The sequence below is a fragment of the Oryzias latipes genome, chromosome 9, assembly GCF_053564925.1.
Source record: "Oryzias latipes strain Hd-rR chromosome 9, Olatipes_Hd-rR_3.1".
Lineage (NCBI taxonomy): Eukaryota > Metazoa > Chordata > Actinopteri > Beloniformes > Adrianichthyidae > Oryzias > Oryzias latipes.
The window spans coordinates 10909478-10929782 of NC_136245.1; the positions used below are offsets into that span (position 1 = coordinate 10909478).

The 20305-nt window shown below is 39.6% G+C and overlaps 1 protein-coding gene across 17 annotated transcripts in view; it reads right to left on the minus strand.

Annotated features, from left to right (window-relative positions):
• Positions 1-20305, minus strand: part of fbrsl1 (fibrosin-like 1) — a 358217-nt gene that overhangs the window by 257769 nt on the left and 80143 nt on the right. The window lies entirely within an intron of this gene.

The following is a 20305-nucleotide window of genomic DNA, read 5'->3' on the forward strand; positions in this document are numbered from 1 at the left end:
GGAGAACGGTAGGAGATAAATGTGTTAAAGGAAGGATAAAGGGTGTGACACAGCTGGCAAACAGTCAAGTTGGCGGACCCTTTCCCTTCTGGCTTATAGAAAGCAAGCAAACACTGGAGAGGGGAGCGGCCGACTCTAAAGTCATCTTTAATCTTGTCAATAGCAGAACAATGCTTTCCTGGAGCCATAATTACTTTATGGCTCGGACATAATAAGCTTATGATACAAAGTACAGCTTTAATGCGCACTGGAGAAAATTTAGTTGCTTTAACGTTTATTCTATGACCAAACAATTTTGCCCCTTTAATCATGTTTTAATGCTTTAGATACAACACGCAGTGAATCAATGTTTGTGGATTAGAATTCAAATACGATATATGACTGCTTGGGATGTTTTTATTCTGTTTTCCTTTCTACAAACACCTCCTTACATTCATCATACTCTGATAAGCAGACAGGATGTCGTCAGTGCTATTGGAGTTACTCTGCTGCTTCTCACTCTGTTGGTTATCTGCTTCCGCACTGAAAAAAACAATACGACATCATTGTTTAATCTATGACCTCCTCAGATTGGCATATTCATATAGATACTAAGGTATTGACATTTATCAAAACCTTTCATGAAACATACCAAATAGATCTTTTTTTTTAAAGACTTTTTGAATACACATATGGGAAAAAAGGTGATCAACAAGCAGGTGTTTATGTCAGCATTGTATTCTTTTCTTGTTTAACCTTTTAAAGTTCACACGGGACATATGATGCAGGTTCATGAACTCACTTTTTTGCATGCAGTGTTCACACTGGACTGTCTCTACCTGATACTAGCGCATGTACCTGCAGTTGGAAGAGGCCTGGTGCCAGATGTCAAATCTCCTGAATCTTGTTCCAGGTTTTTTTCTCGACAGCTCTATTCTGAAACATGACTGACTTGGTTTCATATAATTCCAGCCAGGCACAAAACGCAATTATAAATTTCTTCTTGGTGATCAATTTTCAAACGGTTGGTACTTCCATGAATTAAAAAAAATGCCGTCCATACGTCACTACCAAATCCGAGTCGCTGATTAGTATTCAACACTCGTTCAATGGCGTTTAGTACATAGAGCTCAAAAATGGTAGAAAGTTGCGTTTCTACGAGTAAATGTGAGAGTTTTCATGGCTGTAGCCCGAAAGATGCATGCAAAAGTCTTTTCAAAAAAGATTTGTGTTTGACTTGTGGGTTGGATTTTAGCATAAACATTATGCTATAAGTATTTAATTAAATTACATTTAAAAAAAAATATTAGCAGGAAATCAAAATCATTCTGACTTTTGCTGTTGACATCTATCTTTTTCTTTATTTTTCTTTTTTTTCTTCTACTTCTGTGGAGTCTTCTCTTATTTACTCTCAGCAGTGTCTAAACGGTACAATTCCTGCTATGTCTACTTTAGCAACGGCACAAACTATGTTGTCTCCAATAAAATATTTCCAAAACCCCCCCCAAAAACTGTTACTTAACATGTGAATTGATTTAGCATGGCTTTCATAACACGACCAACGAATGCCAAATGTTATTGGTTTTTTTATTGGTGGCAAAAATCAATCATGTTGACAAGTTGTTGCAGTCACACTAGTCTATCAAATTTTAAAGTTCTGGCATCATCCTTACTCTCCTGCTTGGTGACAGCTGGCATCACCACAAAGACAGTTCCATTTTTCACCCACTAAAGTCAACACAAGGGTCTGTCTATAGTAAAAAGGTGCCCCACATGAGTGACAACACAACAATACTAAACTATGAAACACAAAAGAAAAATTGCAATGAAAATTCTAAAGCGTCTAAATGTTGGCATGATAACAACCATCCAGAGTCAAATATACCACCTCTTGTACGTCTGGGGGCTTTGCAGGAGGGTTTGGTTCGAGATGAGGAGATTGTTGATTTTAAATCCGCAGGCCAAAATAAAAGATGGATATCAGAACAGCCCTGCATGATACAAATTAAGACCCCAGATAACCATTATTTAAGTACTGAATATTGTTCATGAAGTAAGTTAAACTGGACGATGTCAGGACACAAATTATTCATCTTAAAAGAACCAATTTTGTGCAATATGTACTTTAATTGATTTTGGTATTGATAAACGTACCATTAAGGAACTGTATTGTACTGAGACCCAGTAGCAAAGGTTACTATCAGTTTTGAACGTCGGTAAAAACACTTTTTACTCGTTACTTGGTTGCTTGGGTTTAGCCAGCCTGTTCCTCAAGATACACAGCACACATGAGTACACAGTTAATTACAGAGCTGAGGTCAAAGCAAGGTGAAGTTGCACAGACACAGAGAGCAGAGCCGATATGATGCAGTAGAGATGCACATGCTGGCCCATATACACATCCGTCATCGGGGGACAACAATGTTGGCTGCTGACCCTACTTGTGTCTGTCATGACTTTATCGCCTTTCACCCCTTGGGTTTGGTTTACTTTGATTTAATTTATTAAATTGTGCTATGTGTTGCTGTTTGAAACAGATCCACATGGCTGAGCCATCCTGCAAAGGGTCGGGTCGGAGAACTGGAAGCTAGAGCTAAAACTACTGTAATGAGAGACAAGTATGACACAGTCAGCAATAGATGTTCATGCTCACAAACGATCAGTCTAAAACTACATTCACACCACTCAAGCATTCAAGTGACCACTTCCAATAAAAAGTCTTTTTTCGCACGTTTCGAGCTTCTGCATCAAAACTCATAGCTACACAAGTTTTTACAATCATTTTGCTCTATTTAAAAAATATGGAATATACGTTGAAAGTAAAACCAGGTAGAAATTTGACCTATCATAAACTTGGATTTGGTAGTGACGTTTGGATAGTGTACCTTTTCATTCCCGGATGTACCAACCGTTTGAAAATAGGCCATGGAGGAGACATTAATAATTGGAGTTTGGGCCCAGCTGGAATTATATGACACCAAATCTTTCATATATCGTAATAGAGCTGGGTTGGGGCAAGCCTGGAGCAAGATTCATGAGATTTGCACCGCTTTGACCTTTTTTGCATCAAGGGCCTTCTAGCTGTATGTGGCAGACAAGCAATAGCAAACAATGGCAAAAAAATAAAATTGAAAAGAAGAAAATGACCCCCTTGCTAGTCTAGTGCGAACAGCAAATGCTAAACACGCCTTCAGGAATGTAAACATAGGAAAGGTGGGAAACGTATCCATTCAAATCAGTGTGATTTTTAAATGTCTAGTGCTGTTTTGCACCTGCAGAGTTCTGTGCATACAGCTAGTAGCCTGTATGTTATCACAACATTTCTAAAATATAATATAATTTTTAATTTAGGGAACTTTAAAATCTGACTGTTAAATGTGGACATTTTGTAATTACACCGTTTTTATTAAATCCTAATCATGCAAATGAACACAAACCAACCTATGTGATAAATCATTTAAAAACACAAATGTGAGCAACTCTTTGATTTTCTAATATTTTCTATTAAATTAGCTTTCAAAGCCTTTTCAGGCCGTGGAGCGGCGAGCTCATTACAGGTGGGAGGGGCTACGTATGAAGCCGTTTTGGGAAATGGTGGTTGGTGGTTTTACACAGGAGCTGTGGATCCAACAATTCCAAATGACACGCTCAACCTTTGGTGAGCGGTGTGACGCTGTGGGACCTCTGGTGGCTTCCGATGTGGCCGCCAGTTCCTCCCGGGGAGCACATCGCCATCCGGTTGTTGGTCACGTGTCTCTATAATATATATAATGTATAATTCTTTTAATTTCTTTATTAGCATGATTTATTGCAGTTACTAATCAAAGGAGCAGATCATGGAATAAAAAAAAATCCGGTAACATTTTGCTAACATATGATATTGTGTTTTGCTCTGATTTATTTTTTATTAGCTTAATTTGTGCATTTTTAACAATGTTTATGTCATTTTTATCCAAAGGTCTAATTTAGCTCTGTAGTGTCCTTATTTTTAAAAAGCAAATTTTGATCTGTGGAGATACAGTATGTAAATTTACTGGCTTCTGAAAGGTTAATAATCAAAAGCTACACACAAAACATTTATGCACATGTCAGCAATATGACCTTTCTTTCCATATAAGTGCAAAAAAAGGAGTAAATATGACTTTTTCTGTATTTTTATCCTTGACTTTTAGATTTAAACAATTTAAGAAAAGGTTTATTCACTTTTGCTGCACCTTTTAGTCATGCAGGCGATCCGATGTGCTTTATTGAGACAGCATTAGATGAGTTTGTAAGTCAAGTGACCATTAATTTAGACATTTTCATGCATGGATAAAAAGCTGCCAAACAAACCCTCTTGACAGTTCATCATCCTAGAATTTTAATGGCCCAGGCGAACATTATTTTGCCAAACAAAGCAGCTCTCCTCACCTTATGAACAAATACATTCACTTATCCTGAGGGAGAAAATGCTATTAGCAGGCAACTTGTATGCCATTCACTGCCTGGAGGGCAATCATTAAAGAGCTGTCGCAACTACGAAAATAACAGAACCAGGCTTCATCTTCTGTCCATCACCAATCACTAAGAACTTGAGAACTGATTTTATTCCACCATCTTCTTCGTTGTTCTTTGTACAAGCCTGCTTTGAGGGAGGGGGTCAATTACGTGTCAGATTTTTTTTGACAAGATGCCTTATAAGGGTTATGCAGTTACAGGAAATCTGAAAAACAATTGAAAGCTTGGAAAACATTGAGCTTTTTGAGAAAATGGCTAAGTCTCATCCCCATTACAAAAAAAGGAGGAGCATTATTCATTAAAATACTGAATAGGATACTTTATTTTGAAATCCCTAGAAGAATCTATCTCTCAGACTGCCTCTACGCATTCCTTTCCCCCTTTGGATGCAAGATACTCTAATCTGTAAGCAGAGGTCAGACGGTGGCAGATGCATTGTTTCTCTGACCTTTCGTTTCAACATTAAAGTGGGCTAATAATGCAGGCGCAGCAGTGGCTGTTCAAAAAGAAAACCTCAGGAGTAAATAAATGACAATCAGCTGGTTGGGTTGGAGAGCTCTGTGGGCGTAAAGTTAAGCCCGGGCCTCCAGGGTGCTATGTGGGGCAGCTGACATGCTAAATAGGACACAGCTTGTGACTGTTGACTCACTCAGTTATCAAGAAGAATACTGAGCAAAGAATATAAATACAGAATAATTCCATAGGGGCAATCTGTATCTTAAAGAATAACAATATGCATTATCAACTTGACCAGTTTATAAGGGAAAAAATAGAAAAAATGTGTGATCCTTCGCACCGAGTTCAGAAACGTTCAAGTGTCCACTTCCAATAGAAATTGTGCGCATTTTGGGTTTCCGCGTTCAAAACTCTTGCATTCACGCATTGCTAAGCAAGTTTTTAAGTCTGTTTTCAGGCTCTATGTACAAAACGTGTGGACATTGAACGCACAAATTAAACCAGTTGAACTTTGACCAATCAGGGACTCGGATTTGGTAGTGACACATGGTAGGAATTATAAGATTCCAAGTCTTTCATACTGAAAAATAGCTGTGAAAGAAAAAGCCTGGAACAAGATTCCAAAGACTTAAACTTTTTCAACAATTTACAACAAGCCTCTTCCAGCTACAGGTACATCATGCGATAGTATCGGGTAGTGACAGTCCAGTATAAACATTTTACGCTAAAAGCGCATTCAAGAATGCCCATTTAGCATGTTCTTGGACATGCAATAAATGCCTGATGTGTACAAAACATTAGAAGGTCAATTTTGACTATTACTACAAAAATCCACTTTTTGTATCTGTTGTCGACAGTTTTTGTTCTCCACATGCTGCTTCCTCAGGCACACACACAAAAGAACGTGAAAGACCTTAAACACTATCATCAAAATATGGTCTTGACCCCACAGGAAAATTGTGTGAAAAATGCCTTCCATCTCCAGCGTTCCAACCCCAGTGTGCTTTAACGGTCCCGTAAGTGCTTTAATGATGCTTGTTTGATTTATTCACTTCTGGCCTTAACGCCACCTGCAGCTCGCACTTCCTCCTATTATGAGCTTGCAAGTGCGTCAGCTACAAGAGGCTAAAATAAATGACCTGCAACAATTGTACTGAAAATGTTTATACCATGGTTAAACAAAGTAGTTAAACCACTTTCACATTTCCCCTTAGAGCCTTCCTCACAAGCCTTGGAGCCTAGGAACTAAAAAATCATGCAAAGCTGCACTGCTTTCATTCCACGTGTATATGTATGCAAATACTTTTCACAAACAAAAGGACACTGGCAGGATTGTTAACACTATAATATGGCATGGCCCTATTGAACCTAAACCTAAACTTTTTTGTCAGCAGCCCTGCAACCCCCTGCCCAAACCAAACAGCTCAATGAAGCACTCCCTATGCCTTCGTCCCATATACCTGATTGGGGGTTGACTGCAAGTTTTGGTGTTGTTTGGGTCCCTGAAGACTCATAGACAAGAGGGGTGGCATTTTAAAAGGGAGCGCAGGTGTGTCCAGTTCCCCTAAGGCTCGTGCTTGACCCTTTGATCCCTGACATGTCACCGGCTCACCGGCGACACTTAAATAACACACACCCTTTGACATACTGTAACCCCTCAACCCGTTCGTGCAACCAACATGAATTGCTTTATCGCAATCAACGTGAATCGTTATGGAACACAAACGTGAGTGTTGCATAACGGCACACTTTTTTTCCACAACAGAATTAGCTTATTTATGTTGAAACAAGTACTAGTACAGCTAAAGAAAGCATAACTGTGACTACTAACCTTGTTAGTAACACGGGAAAAAAAGTCCCACACCGCTACACGTTAGCCACATTAGCGTATTTAAAGTGACATCAAACCTCAATTGCAACTCTTAAAAAAAACACTGACATTTTGACAGAGCGCAGTGTACCTCTCTAAATCACTTTAACATCAATAAGCACAATCCGAATTAATTCAGATTATAAATGGGCTTCAGATTATTAAAACTATCATTTTTCTGGAAAAAAAAAGTATGGCTTTTAAGTGCTTCTTATAATGCAGAAATTATACAAGGTGAAATAGAAAAATTTCCCACGGTACACTACAATACGACGATTTATTGGTTAAAAAGCACTTCCTTAATGTAATGTTATGTTAGAGACATGCAACGAAAATTTTTAGACAAATAAAAAACATTATCCATAATATGTATGTAATTTATCTACTTGTAAGTCTAGAAAAGCTGGAGCACCACAGGTTTTCTTGTTTAAGGCTTAATCTTCTTATCTCATTATTCACTCAAGTCTGCAGCATTTGCTCATAAAAAGCTATAATGAAGACAGAAAATAAAGGAGGATTCTTCACCTTTTGCTGCAGAGGGAAAAAAAATAAAGTTTTCCTGAAAATCTCTCTTTATCTCAGGTTGATTTTTTCTGGAAGGCATCATTTCAGAAATGTCTTTTTCCGACACGAGAGCAGCAGTGCACGGCGGCTCAGCAAGAACCAGCAAATAATAGAGAGGCTTACTGATGTAGACATTACATGATAAAGCCTGTACTGCGGGGAAATGCACACTCAAATGTATTTTCAGTTTAGGTCAAACCCTTTAACTTGTAAAATGACTTCATTTTATTCTTCGTTTAGCTCTCAACACTCTCCTTGTTGCTGGGGGGGGGGGGGGGGGGGGGGGGGGGGGTCGCAGCCTGGAACAAGAGAGACGGCTGGACTGGTTTGACCCGGCTGTGTTACCCTGGCAACAGTATGAGAGAGCTTTGTTGCTGTTGCAGGCTGCATGGGGAGTGAAGCGTGTGAGTGTGTGTGCGGATAAAAAGGGGGGGGGGGGGGGGGGTGTACAAGTGCATAAAATCTAACACAGGTTTCCTTGCCGGCAACAATTAAGTGCTTGGCTGTATGTGGTTATCCTGGGGCCTTGAGATCCACAGTGAAGCACATTCAACCCCGCCCCCAAAGGAGGATTCATGGATTCTGCACAGAGGAATGTCAGCAATCCTGAAGTTGCTTGCAGAAGGTTAAAAAAAGGGGGGGGGGGGGTAGTTTCTCACAAATGGAGCTTAGGGTGCAGAAAAGCAGACTTGAGTGTGCAGGGGGGGGGGGCAGATACAGAGAGATGTCTAATGTATATCATCACACTTTTTCCATTGCACTCTCTTCCATCCAAGGCCAGTAATTATTCAGGAGGCACAAACAGCTCTGAAGGGTACGCCTCACTGGAACAGCGTCACAGACACTTTTCAGGGCTGTCTTTAGAGTTCCTGCCACTCCTTCTGTGGCTGAATCAGAGCTGCCACTTCCAAATCTCAAAACAAACTTGTAGCACAGCAAAGTGGCTGACATACCGGGTGAACTATGCTTCCGTTTACCGTTAATAATCTATTATAGGAAGCCAGAGATACATTGCAAAGTGCTTTCACAGCTGTTCTTAGTCTAAAAATTAACTACAGTGATGCAAAAAAGGGGAAATATTGAAATATTGACTTTGATTTGTCTTTATCAGAACAATAATCTAAAAGTTGTGTCTTATCGCTTAGGGATAAATCCCTCATTTACATCAGTGGTCCTCAAAACCCCGGGCATCTACATTTTTTCTGATGTAACTGAACGATCATCTCTGACTTTGGTGCAAGTGACATTTAGGCGGCAATAAAAACATGTTTCCCCTATTACATGTTTAATATGAAAATCCTCTTTCAGCTCACTGAAAGTTCAAATACGTTATTTCTGTGTTCCTAATATGTTTAATAAAAATACAATATCTTATTGGAGCCTTAATTTATAACATTTTTTTAAACAATGCATCAAACAATGATAGATAAATGAGTAAAACGTCTTTTTTTCTCTCTCATGTTAATAAACTGTTGGCATGTACTCATATATAATGTTGTGATTAAATGTGAAGAGTTTTTCTGTTTACCCCTTAGTTGAGCTGTACATAGTGTCATTAACCTCTTAAAGGGGCCTATATCATAAAAAAAATCTTCTTTTGAGCTTTTAAGAATACTGTAATGTTAATTCCTCACAGAAAATGGACCCCAACGGGGTGTTTTGATCTTTTTACGCATTTCTGAGCATTCCTCTAAAAACCTGCACTCTTAGCACCAGCCCCTCCCAATCCACAGAAACAAGTGGGTTCTTAGATTCATTCCAGTAGCTATCAGCACCGACCCAGACTAACACACGCCCACTTTCTCCACGGAGCTAGCCGTAATCGGCAAAATGACTTCCTTTTATGTGGTCAATATGTACATCCATCTTTGCAAAAGTGCAGATGTTGGTTGTTTTTGTGGGAGAAAAGTAGACACACTGCCGAGGCCGACTCTAGGATGACGTTATGAAATAGGCGACACCAACAAAACGCGAAAGGCAGTGTCTCAGAGATCGAGTCGTCTTACTTCAGCGTAGGAATAATACCTGCTAAAATAATTTATATTCATAAAAAAAAGCTCTTAACTGTGCCAAAGGTAATATGCTATCATATATATGGATATAGTTTACTCTGAAAGGCTAAAGAAAAGCATGCCTAAGGCCTAAGCTAATATTTGAGTTAACCCTAGCTAGTGTGATAATATAACCTAAATGTGATGTCTACATATATGGATACCTCTGTTTACAATCTAATGAAAAGTAAATACTGAAATATTCTTTCAAAGACAGATTAATCTTCAAAAAAATTTTTTTGTCAAAAGATGTTTACATATGGATAAACAAAATTTAATATTTTCCAGTCTTTGCAAATGTTGCACATGTAGAATTATTATTTTTTCTTACAATTACTGTTTGGATTGTCTTTCTTCAAATCTGTCGGGCATCAGAAAGGACAGCTCAATAAAACCATCACAGCCATTTGGGCATGACAGTTATCCACATCTCCTGGTTTGGCTGAGGCGGACAGTGGTGGAGATGCCTTTTACCCTTTTTTTATTTTCAAGCCTACAAGGAAATGAAGCTTTTGATTTGATTTTTATAAAGGTTATTAAAAACTATGAATGATTGCATGAAATCAGGGAGATGTTAAAAACATAGAGACACCTCCAGCCACAGGATATATTACAGGTTTAAAGGGTGATAATAAAAGGTCTAAGTGGGCTAGAACTGTTTCCTGCTGTGGTCGAAGTCTGAAGTCTGTCAGCAGACAGGAAGTGTGACAGTTGTGCTATAAAATTCAGCTGATCAAACAGATGTGGATGTGAATGTAATGCTGTCAATATACCTATCTTAAGCTTAAAAAAAGATATAAAGCAGGCACAAAAGCATCATGGTTTTGATTGGGATTGAAATAACAGCAAGAAGCAGCTGGATGGCACAGTTGGCTGGATGTAGGACTGTCACGCAGGAAACCTGCGTTCCAGGACATGCAAGTCCTTAGTATCTGGTCTCCCTGTGCCTTACAATGTCGTGTCAGGCATCCATCATAAAACTCTCTGTGCGAATCAGGGAAAGCTGGTTTGCTGTGGCGACGCCTAACAGGATGTGCCGAAAGGTGAACAACCAAATAGCGAAAAGTCAAACTACCATTCAGCCACTTTTGGTAATGTTTGTCCAGGTATCATGTGACACAAGTTCAAAAATGTGCTAAACATGGGTTCTGAGGCCCATTTAGCCTGGAGGGGAGGGGCTTCTTCTCCTCCTACTACTGGTTTAGCAAAAGGAGGTTCTGGTGCAAAATGTGGAAGTGGTGCAAGTCTCGTGAATCTTGCTTTAGGCTTTTTCTTTCACAGCTCTATTCTGATACATGAAAGACTTGGTGTCATAGAATTCTGGATGGGCACAAACTGAAATTATTCATTTCTCCCCCATGATCAATTTTCAAATGGCTGGCACTTTTGTGAATTAACCCTTGTGCTATCTTAGATGACCCCACCTTTACATTGATGTGTTATTCCTACTATGACAGAGGTGGATAAAGGTGGAAAATTTCATGTAACCCATGGACACCAGTGAAGATCACAAATCATTGAAGAAAAAAGGTTCAGAGCACTGTCTAGTGGGTCTAGATGACCCAACTCCCAATGTTAAAGTGCCTAGGATAGCACAAGGGTTAAAAGGGACGCCATCCATATGTTATTACCAAATCCAAGTTCCTGACTGGTCAAAATATAACTGGTTTAATTTCAACTTGTGTTCCATAGTCGTGTTTTGTACGTAGAACCCAAAAATATTCTTTAAAATGTGCATAACTATGCATGAACGCAAGAGTTCTGAATGTGGAAGTTCAAGACATGCGTTTACATAGACTTTACTTTGAAAGTGGTCGCTTGAAGGCGCGTTGCAAAGAATGGTATTAACCTAGCTTGAGATTTGACCAGCCATCATCACGCTCCAAGGAACAAAGCTTTGCCTGTCCGTGTTCACTGACTTTCAAAAGCTTGGGTTTATCAGAACATCCAGTAAGAGTCTGTCGGCTGCTGTGTAACATGAAGTTTGCATCTTACTCAGCTCCAGCGTGCGCCTGCTGATCTTCATTGCAAAACCAATTCAAACCCATCCCTTTTGTGCTTCTATTTTATCTGTGAGCTGCTTTGAAGAGCCATTTGTTGCACCACTCCAGTCATGTTTAGCAGCCTTTAAGCTGGCTCCGTAGATTTATTGCTCAACTGTTGGACTGATTCTGTGTGTATTACCACATTCCTGGCACGTCAGATAAATCAGCCCGACTTGTCATGGTGTCGACTGGATTGATTTAATCACGTAGATCGTAGCAGCTTTTAGCCGGTGCTGTGCATGAGATGAGCTGCAGAGACAGCCGAGCATACACCTTCCGTCTAATGATGCTGTCAGCCGCATCAAAAGCAGCTCTGATTAACACTATTTTACATAGCTTCCCTGCTCCTTTCAAAGCACGTAAACACATCAGTCTTGCCTCGGAGGCAGAAATGAGAACACATTCTGTGCTAAGGAGCTTATTAGAATGTGAACAAACACACATTTTTGCAGTGATCAATGTTGCATAATTGGCCGGCACAAAGACTAGAAGAAGCGCATCCTTTTTTTCCCCTTTTATGAATCAATCATATGTGTTGTTCGTTTGACTTCAGATGTAAACACCTTGGCCTCAGTAACATTTAAAATAATAGCGGGGATCTTGAACAAGAGGGTGTCAGTAGCAGAGGCTTGCTACACTTGTCCAGAGAATTAAAGCCAATTTCTAAGCAGGCCTACTCCCACACCCTGTCTAATCCACCCCACCCCACCCACCTGTCCCAATGCATCACATACCTTTGTTGAATTTGATGGTCTTCACCCATTCTGCATTCAGCATCTCTTTTTAAAATCACACATATCTTTTGGCCTCAGCATAAAAAAAACCATGAGCCCAGCCCTAGAGCTATCATCAGCTTGTTGCCATAAACCAACATTATCAGCATTTATGTTGCACAAAGATAAGGGGTTCTTATATCAACTAAAATGGGAAATTGCTTCCAACTTTTGCACTGTTTAATGTAATACATGTTTTTTTTACTGTGTTTTTGAATACAAATAAAAAAAAAGCTTTTTAGTTTTTTTTAAAGCTCTTCAGTCATGACCATAATTTCCTGTTTTTTTAAAAGGCAACTTAAAAACATGTGAAAAACATTTTGTAGCAGCTTAACAGATTTTCTGCAGGATTATTCGATGCAAAGTGGAAAAAGGTGTATATGGAAAAATACGGTGTCTTTAGGAGGTTTTTCAATGTTTTGGAGTCTGCTGGGGTATTTTTTTTTTCACAGCCTGGAGATTTCCCTCTTGACAGAAACGCTGCTTTAGTGAGTGTAGGTGGTGAAATCTCTGTTTTTTCCTCAGTCCCTTTCTTTTTGAGCTTTCTACACACATACTGCCAGCATCTTTTGGTAAAAAGAATAGACATGCTGAAGACAGACTGCAGCAGAATGGAGGAAGGTTCTAAGAAAAGACACCATGGTAAATACAGATAAACATCCAGCAAAAATGACTGTTGATTGATTACTAATGTTTGATCACCTAGATCTAGGTCTAAAAAAAAGACATCTGCACACATAAAGACGTGTTTTTATGTGTGTGGACAGCCCAGGTGTATGACGAGTGAGTTAGCTCCCAGAGTGAGACCATCTGGACGGCAGGTGCTGTGCTGTGATAAACAGGAAGAGTAAACAACAGCACAACAATAAACAGTAGCGGTGCATCTGCTAAGCTACATTTACAAAGACTTGAAGAGCAAATCCACGTAAAAACAAGACAGGTGCAGAGAGGATACATCTGGTTAAGATGAGACAGGGGTGGTTGGTGATAAAGCGCTGCCAGTTCTGGACAAAAGGACAGTCTTTACCCTGGTCATCCTTGATTTAACGCTTCTAAGCTATAGACACACCAGGCATTAGAGACTAAATGGAAGTTCTTGAACACGCATTTAGCCAAAGGTATTCACACTGGACAAGCAGGGCAGGGCTTCTTTTTTTGGTGTGTGTCCACCACCTACAGTTGGAAGAGGCTTGGTGTGAAAAGTTGAAGTGGTGCAATCTTACTTCAGACTTTTTAATCCACAGCTTTATTTCGATATTTGAAAGACTTGGTGTCATATAATTCGGTCAGGGCACAAACTGTAATTATTAATTTCAAATATTAAGAAAATCATCAATCATCAATTTTTCCAAAGGTTGGAACTTCCATGAATTAAATAGAAAGCCATCCATATGTCACTACCAAATCCAAGTCTCTGATTAAAGTTAGACCTGGTTTAACTTGGAATGTGCACTCAATGATATTTTGTAAGAAAGAGCCACACCAGAATCCGAAAATTGTAGTAGAACCGTGCATAGCTAAGCGTGACCGTGGGAGTTTTGAATGCGGCAGCCTGAAATGTGTGTTTACAAATTCTTTTCAATGGAAATGGCCGCTTGAAGGGGGGATGCCGAGGTCGGTGTGAACGTGGCTCAACACTTAGAGATGTCGCCGTTGAGCCATAAGTAACACACGCTCGTTGACATACCAAAACTCTTCGACTGTTTATATGATCGATGTGTATTAGCTGATTCTGACACTGAAAAAAATGGCTTTAAAACTAACACAATTAGGCTGTGCACCGTTATGCAACAGTTTAAGTTAATAAAGTTTTGCATAACGGTACAGTGCTGCTTTTTTCTGCAACAAATTAAGCTGACGTACGTTGACTGCGTAAGAAAGTGCTGCAAATCAGCGCAAGGATGTCTTTCGCCGCTTCAAAATGTGCTGGATATATGTCAACTGTGTCAACAGTTGAAGAGTTATGATAGTCAAAAGAATGTCTGTAGTGGAGCAAAAGCTCTGGTGTTAAATGTTTAACTAGTATTAGATTCTGACTGACCAAACAAACAGATTTACGGTAATCAGAAACAAGAACTGCTGGAACAGTGGGGAAATTTAGCAGGGCTTTGGCCTTTGTAGGGCTGTTGGGTTATAAAGTAAAGTAAATTTAAGCTTGGTTGACTATATTTTGGTAACAAGGCTTCTGGTGTAAGGACACTGTACGACAGCATCATCTATACATTTTAAGTGTGTGTAAAATTTAAGCAATAAATTTGATACTGTTGGGACTGTCTTACTTTCTTTTTACATGGTGCCTAGTTGAAGAACAATATGTTAATCTTGTAACGATAATAATAATAAAATAATAATATATAAGGCTGACACAATGTGTAATCAAGATAATCAACAACAGTTTCTTACAATTGGGGGCAGATTGGGTTTAGATGTTTGCCCAAGGACACAATGGCCTTGTGAAAACACTTACACGTAAGGGTGAAATAAGTGAGATGCAGGCGTACCATACAATCCCCCCCCCCCCCCCCCCCCCCCGCCCAGCTAACTGGGGCTGTTAGTGCTGTTCAAATGATAAAAGTAGACAAAGTGTAATTTGTGTGGGTATTCTGTGGGCACTTACTTATCACTTGCACACTTTGTGAGTTTAGCATTTGCACACGGTTATTAAGGAGCCAGTACTCACGCCTCATGAATGACTGGTGTAAGGACACTGTACGACAGCATCACCTATACATTTTAAGTGTGTGTAAATTGCATTATCCCTACAAATATTTTATGATACACTTGCACTTTCATGTTTTTGCATTGAGTGATTTGTTGGTGTGATTTACATCCCTCCTCCTCATACCAGTCCACCATCTTTTCATTTGATCTGTTCAGCTTCTCAGAGTAATATTTATTGATCTCTGCCTGCTCGGGATCACACGTTCAGCGACAGTAAAACTAAAAGCTCACATTGGAATTCTAATTTAAAATAGGGAATTGAACCATTGAACCATTTGCTTCGCAAATTAAGTCTAAAGGAAAAAACCAACAAACGTTTGATGGTTAATCACAAGATTGCATGCTGATATTCCAGGTCTTAGCTGTCGCTCACTTGTCGCTCCTTTTCCAGCATGCCTTTCAAACCTCCCGCCTCTTTGTCACAGGAAAACTCCCTTATTCCTGCTGATCAGCCCACACACACTGCAGCCTAAAATACAGCTCAGTGTCATTAATCAGATTTCCTGTTCCTCGTGCCCTCCAGACAGGGAAGCTGTTGCCTCGGCAACTGGTATTCCCTTTTGAAAAAGAAAACAACATCTGTACTTCAAACACAGATTGATGGATACCAACATATCGGTCAATAACTCAGTGAAATGTACTTTGTGGGCTCAGCTGCTGATTATATTGAAGCCTTTTCAAGAAAAAAAAACATAAATGTTTTCTTCTCTACATAACTGACAGACTTTTAAAGGTTTTTTCACCCGGATTAAGGGATTAAAACACAGACTTCTCACTGCTGAGAAGTGATATGACCTGAAATCAATTTTGACTGTTTCCTGTTCTGAGCTTTACTCCATTCAGCCAACCGTCTCATTTACAACAGCAAATATTTGCATTTTCTCTGCCAAGATGGATAATTGCAAAACTATTAAACAAACTTAGTTCCTGTACCATTCTCCTTATGATAGAGGTCATCTTTAAGGTAAATTAAGCTTAAAACTGCATTTCTAAGTTTTTCTTTAATGAAATCGCTTTGAATCAGGAGAAAAAAATCAAGTTTGAAAAAGATAGTAGTTGCGATGTAGAAAATACATTAGGTGGGGAACGAGCTCCCTTCTTCGCTTCATTCCAGTGCATCCATCTGTAGTCGACTAGATCCATGTACAGTTTTAATTTTCCTTGTCTCAGCTGGCATCTGGCTCAAAACTGTATGGCTGGATAGCTCCAACACTGCTCACCATTTTTGTGGCACCGGTAATGTTATGTTGGCGGTATGAGTGGCTGTAAGCTAGCTGGACAGAGTCCCTTACTCCACGCCAACTGTCCCGCCCACAACTTAGAAGCATATTTCTAATAAAAAACTGCCGCTTTCCAGAAACTAAGCTCTTGCAAATGACGTAGTTTTTTGGATTTGGGCTAAAAAACGCATAATCATATTTAAAAGACCACCAGGAACACTGAAAATAGATCAAAGGTTGATCTGAGGGGGCTTTGAAAAATGTTTGAAAGTTTCCAAGTTTTAACATCTAAAAGCCTTAAAGTGATCCTAACAGGTTCAGATAAAATCGACATCTGACCTGGAGGATGAAAAGACGAATAGACAATGTATTAAATACAGTTAGGAGCTTTAAAGCCAGTGCGATGGCAATATTTTGGATTTCATGTATCAAGACTTAGAAATATAAATCAAAACACCCGCAGTGGATTTCTAATTTAGTCATCTTTACCAAAATAGAACTCATGTTGCAGCCCGAGTGTGATGGAAGCAGCAGACATTGCTGCAGCCTTTCAACTTTCTAGCCTGTGAATTCCTTTGGCCACCTAGCTTCTTCTGTGAAGCTAGAATCCTTGTGACTGTATGAAAGAGCCCCTTTCAAAAGTTCTGTACCTCAACTTCACAGAACTCTGCAAACATCAGACTCCCTCTTTGTCCTCTGCTGAGGGGATGAGGACGAAAGGAAGACAGAATGTAGAATCAGCAAATAAGAAAATCCAAAGCCTACGGTCACCCCGGTCTGCACACATGGCAGCAGAAAAAGGTGTCAGAACTTAAAAGCAGTAGTTTAGGAGACAAAGCTGACATTTCAGGAGCGTGTAACAAGTCAGTATACAGAGTATTATACAGAATGTTATAATGGAAACAATGAGTATGTGAGAAACGGTTCACATTTTAGAATTTATCATAAAATGTTTTCTGATGCAATGTTTGTGGTTTGGGGGAATTTTAGCGTTTATATGGCAAAGAAAAAAAGTTCATGATTCTTCTAGTTACAACTGGCAGCATTTAAGGTTATCAAAATCTCATACAGCAAACATGTGCACGCTGCTGAGAATAACCAATCATTAGGAATCAGAAAATCAATAAGTAGACACTTTTCCGTAACCCCCTACAGACGTGCAGACATTTTGTGAGTTCATCATTTTATAGAAACAAATTCCTAAAATGTCAGTGTTTTTAAACAGATGGTAGATTATCACTGGATGAAGGTCCAAATCTAAAGACTTTTTTTTTCCTGGAGGGGAGTGTTGAAAGCCTAATGCTGTTACTGCTTGTTTTTTCCAGGGTGACTGGGCTCTAACAGCTTATAATTGCCTTTTATGAGGCGTGGAGCAGTTGGCCACACTGTAAGTATAAACCTTTGTCAAAGGCTGTTTCACACTGCCACTTCACAGCATTACAATAACACAGCTTTGCTGAGAGTGTGTGTGTGATCATGTGGGTTCAACTGACAAGTCCTTTGTTACATTCAGGACATTGGTTTTGCTAATTTGGTACAGAATTGAAGGCTCAGGTAAACAAAGTACAGAAAAAGTTAAAAATGATTAGTGAGTCCTTTTCTCGTTGACCTACTGAGATGAATATTGTGTTTTTCTGTTGTCTTTTTAACACTGCATTTTAACAGCAGCATTTTTTTGATGATGAAGGACATATATAAAGAAAATTAAGATTAAAAAAGCTTTTCTGAATTTTTCTTGAGATTTTATTTGTGACATTAGAAATACATTGGTTGGTCTACAAGCTTCCTACTCCGCTCCCATCTGCATCCACTTGCAGAGAAATAGATCCATGTACGTCTTCATTTTCCTCGTCAGAGCTGGCCTCTGGATCAAAACTGTACGGATGGACAGCTCCAGTTGTACTCTGCAATTTTTTGCACCACTGTTGTTAGGTTGGCGGTGTGAGGGGCAGTAAGTTAGCGACAGAGACAGAGTTCTCTAAGCAAGGGAAGAAGGGGTGGGGTTATTCTTGAAATATATTAAATGTGAAAAATAATTAAAGACAAGTTTGGAGTTGATGAAAATTGGGCTGTACATGAAAATGTTGAAATGATGCTGCAGCTTTTTTTCACTCTGCTTTACGACACAAAGAAACTGTGATTATGGTCGACCAGGGAGAGGCGAGCCAACTCAGAGAGTGATGCAACCAAAACAAGTGCTCCTGTGAGGTGATAAACGCAGCCCAAAAGCAATTTTCAGCCAGTGAGTCAGCTGTCGCACTCTTTGCTGAGCAGGAGATTATGACAGCGTTTGTGTTCACAAGGGTTCACGCGAACAAACAACATTTAGACAAACCTTATCAGGAACCACCAAACCCATGTTTATGGCACATTTTGCTCCGTATGTTTGCACACACAGCAATTTATCTTGTTAGCTTTTTTCTTTTTTCATTTCTACAAATTTTAAATGGGAAACTTCTTAACACATTCATTTTAGTGGAAAAGTTGTCCTCCCCCCTGCCCAAAACTGTCAGATGATATCTAGGTAGGTCACATTTAATTGGTTGCTACGTAGAATCCAGAGTAGAAATAAAGTTTGGGTGCACATATTTTACAGAGGATAAAAATAAACTTACCCTTGTAGTTAAGAGAAAGTGGAAGATAAATAACAAATTGACAAATTGTATATAGCCATATTTATTAAGTGTTACGTATAGTCACATCTGTAAATGTAAGGTTCTCATCTTCTTCTATAATAACTTAATATGATCATGATCCATTATAATGACGACCAGAATCAAACCTCAACAACAACAAAAAGCCCCTCTTGTGTGTCTTCCTGTCCTTGCATCATATTAATACCTATATATTTAACAATGCTGTGGACTGATAGGCAGGACTCCACTTTAAGAGAACAACAGAGGACATGGGAGCAGTGTAGTGTATGACAGGACAAACACAATTACGTTTCCAGCGACGACAACAAGCAAACCACCGGTCTCACCCCTCATTCCTCATCTGCCCAGCATGGATCCTTGACCAGGCCTCTTGTTTGAAAAACCAGAGGTCAAACCGTAAAGCAATTACACTGGCAACTCATCAACCAAAGGCTGACAGCAATACAATTATCTCCAGGCAGCAGCAGCAGCAGAGTAGTGAACGGGGAGAGAGGTCTGTGTTTAACTGTGGAAGGAAAGGTGCTCACCGTGTGCCTGAATCCTGCTGCGTGCGCTTTAATCCAGCGCTTAACAGGGGGAGAAAGAAAAGTGAGGAAGAGCAGGAGAGGTTCATTAGGACTTAGGAGGGGAAAAAAAGCCTTCACACCGCTTTACTTGAGTGATATCAGCAGAAAGGAGAAAGCTCAGATCTCCATGCTGCCTGCAGAACTGCTGACCACTCACTGGTAAAAGGTGTTAATGATTAGTGAAGATGATAGGAATAAGCTAGAGAGGAGTCATTACAATCTTGATTACTATCATGTCTCACGCTCCCACACATCCATTATGTTTATCAGGGCCATTTACTCGGGTCTCATTTTGGATAAGTGTCTATAAAACTTTCTTTTAATCTTACCTTTGCATGCAAACTTTGGCTGCAATTTGTTTGGTTTTTTTAATCACATACATACTGGAATACAAAAGGGGCATGGAGGACCACCTGTCCAACAACAACCCCCAAGAAGTATGGCAGGGAATGCAAAAGCTGTACTGACCGCGCACTCCACCGTCTCATCTGTTCCTGGGCTGGCTAAGGACTTTCTCACAGAACGACCACAGACAAACTCGGACCCCACCTTTCCTCCACCCAGACCCTGAGCACAGGTTTCCTACAAGCCCACTGCTGGACAGCCTGTACTCCACTGTCTGCAGACCAGCCCACATCAACAACACCGCTATTACACCTCGGAAAAATAAAAAGGAAGCCCCTTCCTACTTGTCCAATGTGAACACCCTGTTTTTCCACCTGTAGTCCCTGGACAGGAAGTCCATTTGTCTCTCTAAAATCTAACAACACTATAAAAGGGTAAAAATACAATATTAATATAAATAAGCAATAGGAACAAAATTAATTGATAAAAATGTAATGTACATTTAACAGAACGGGAGTAATTGATAGACATTGATGGTGGTAAAAATACAATGTAAATCTA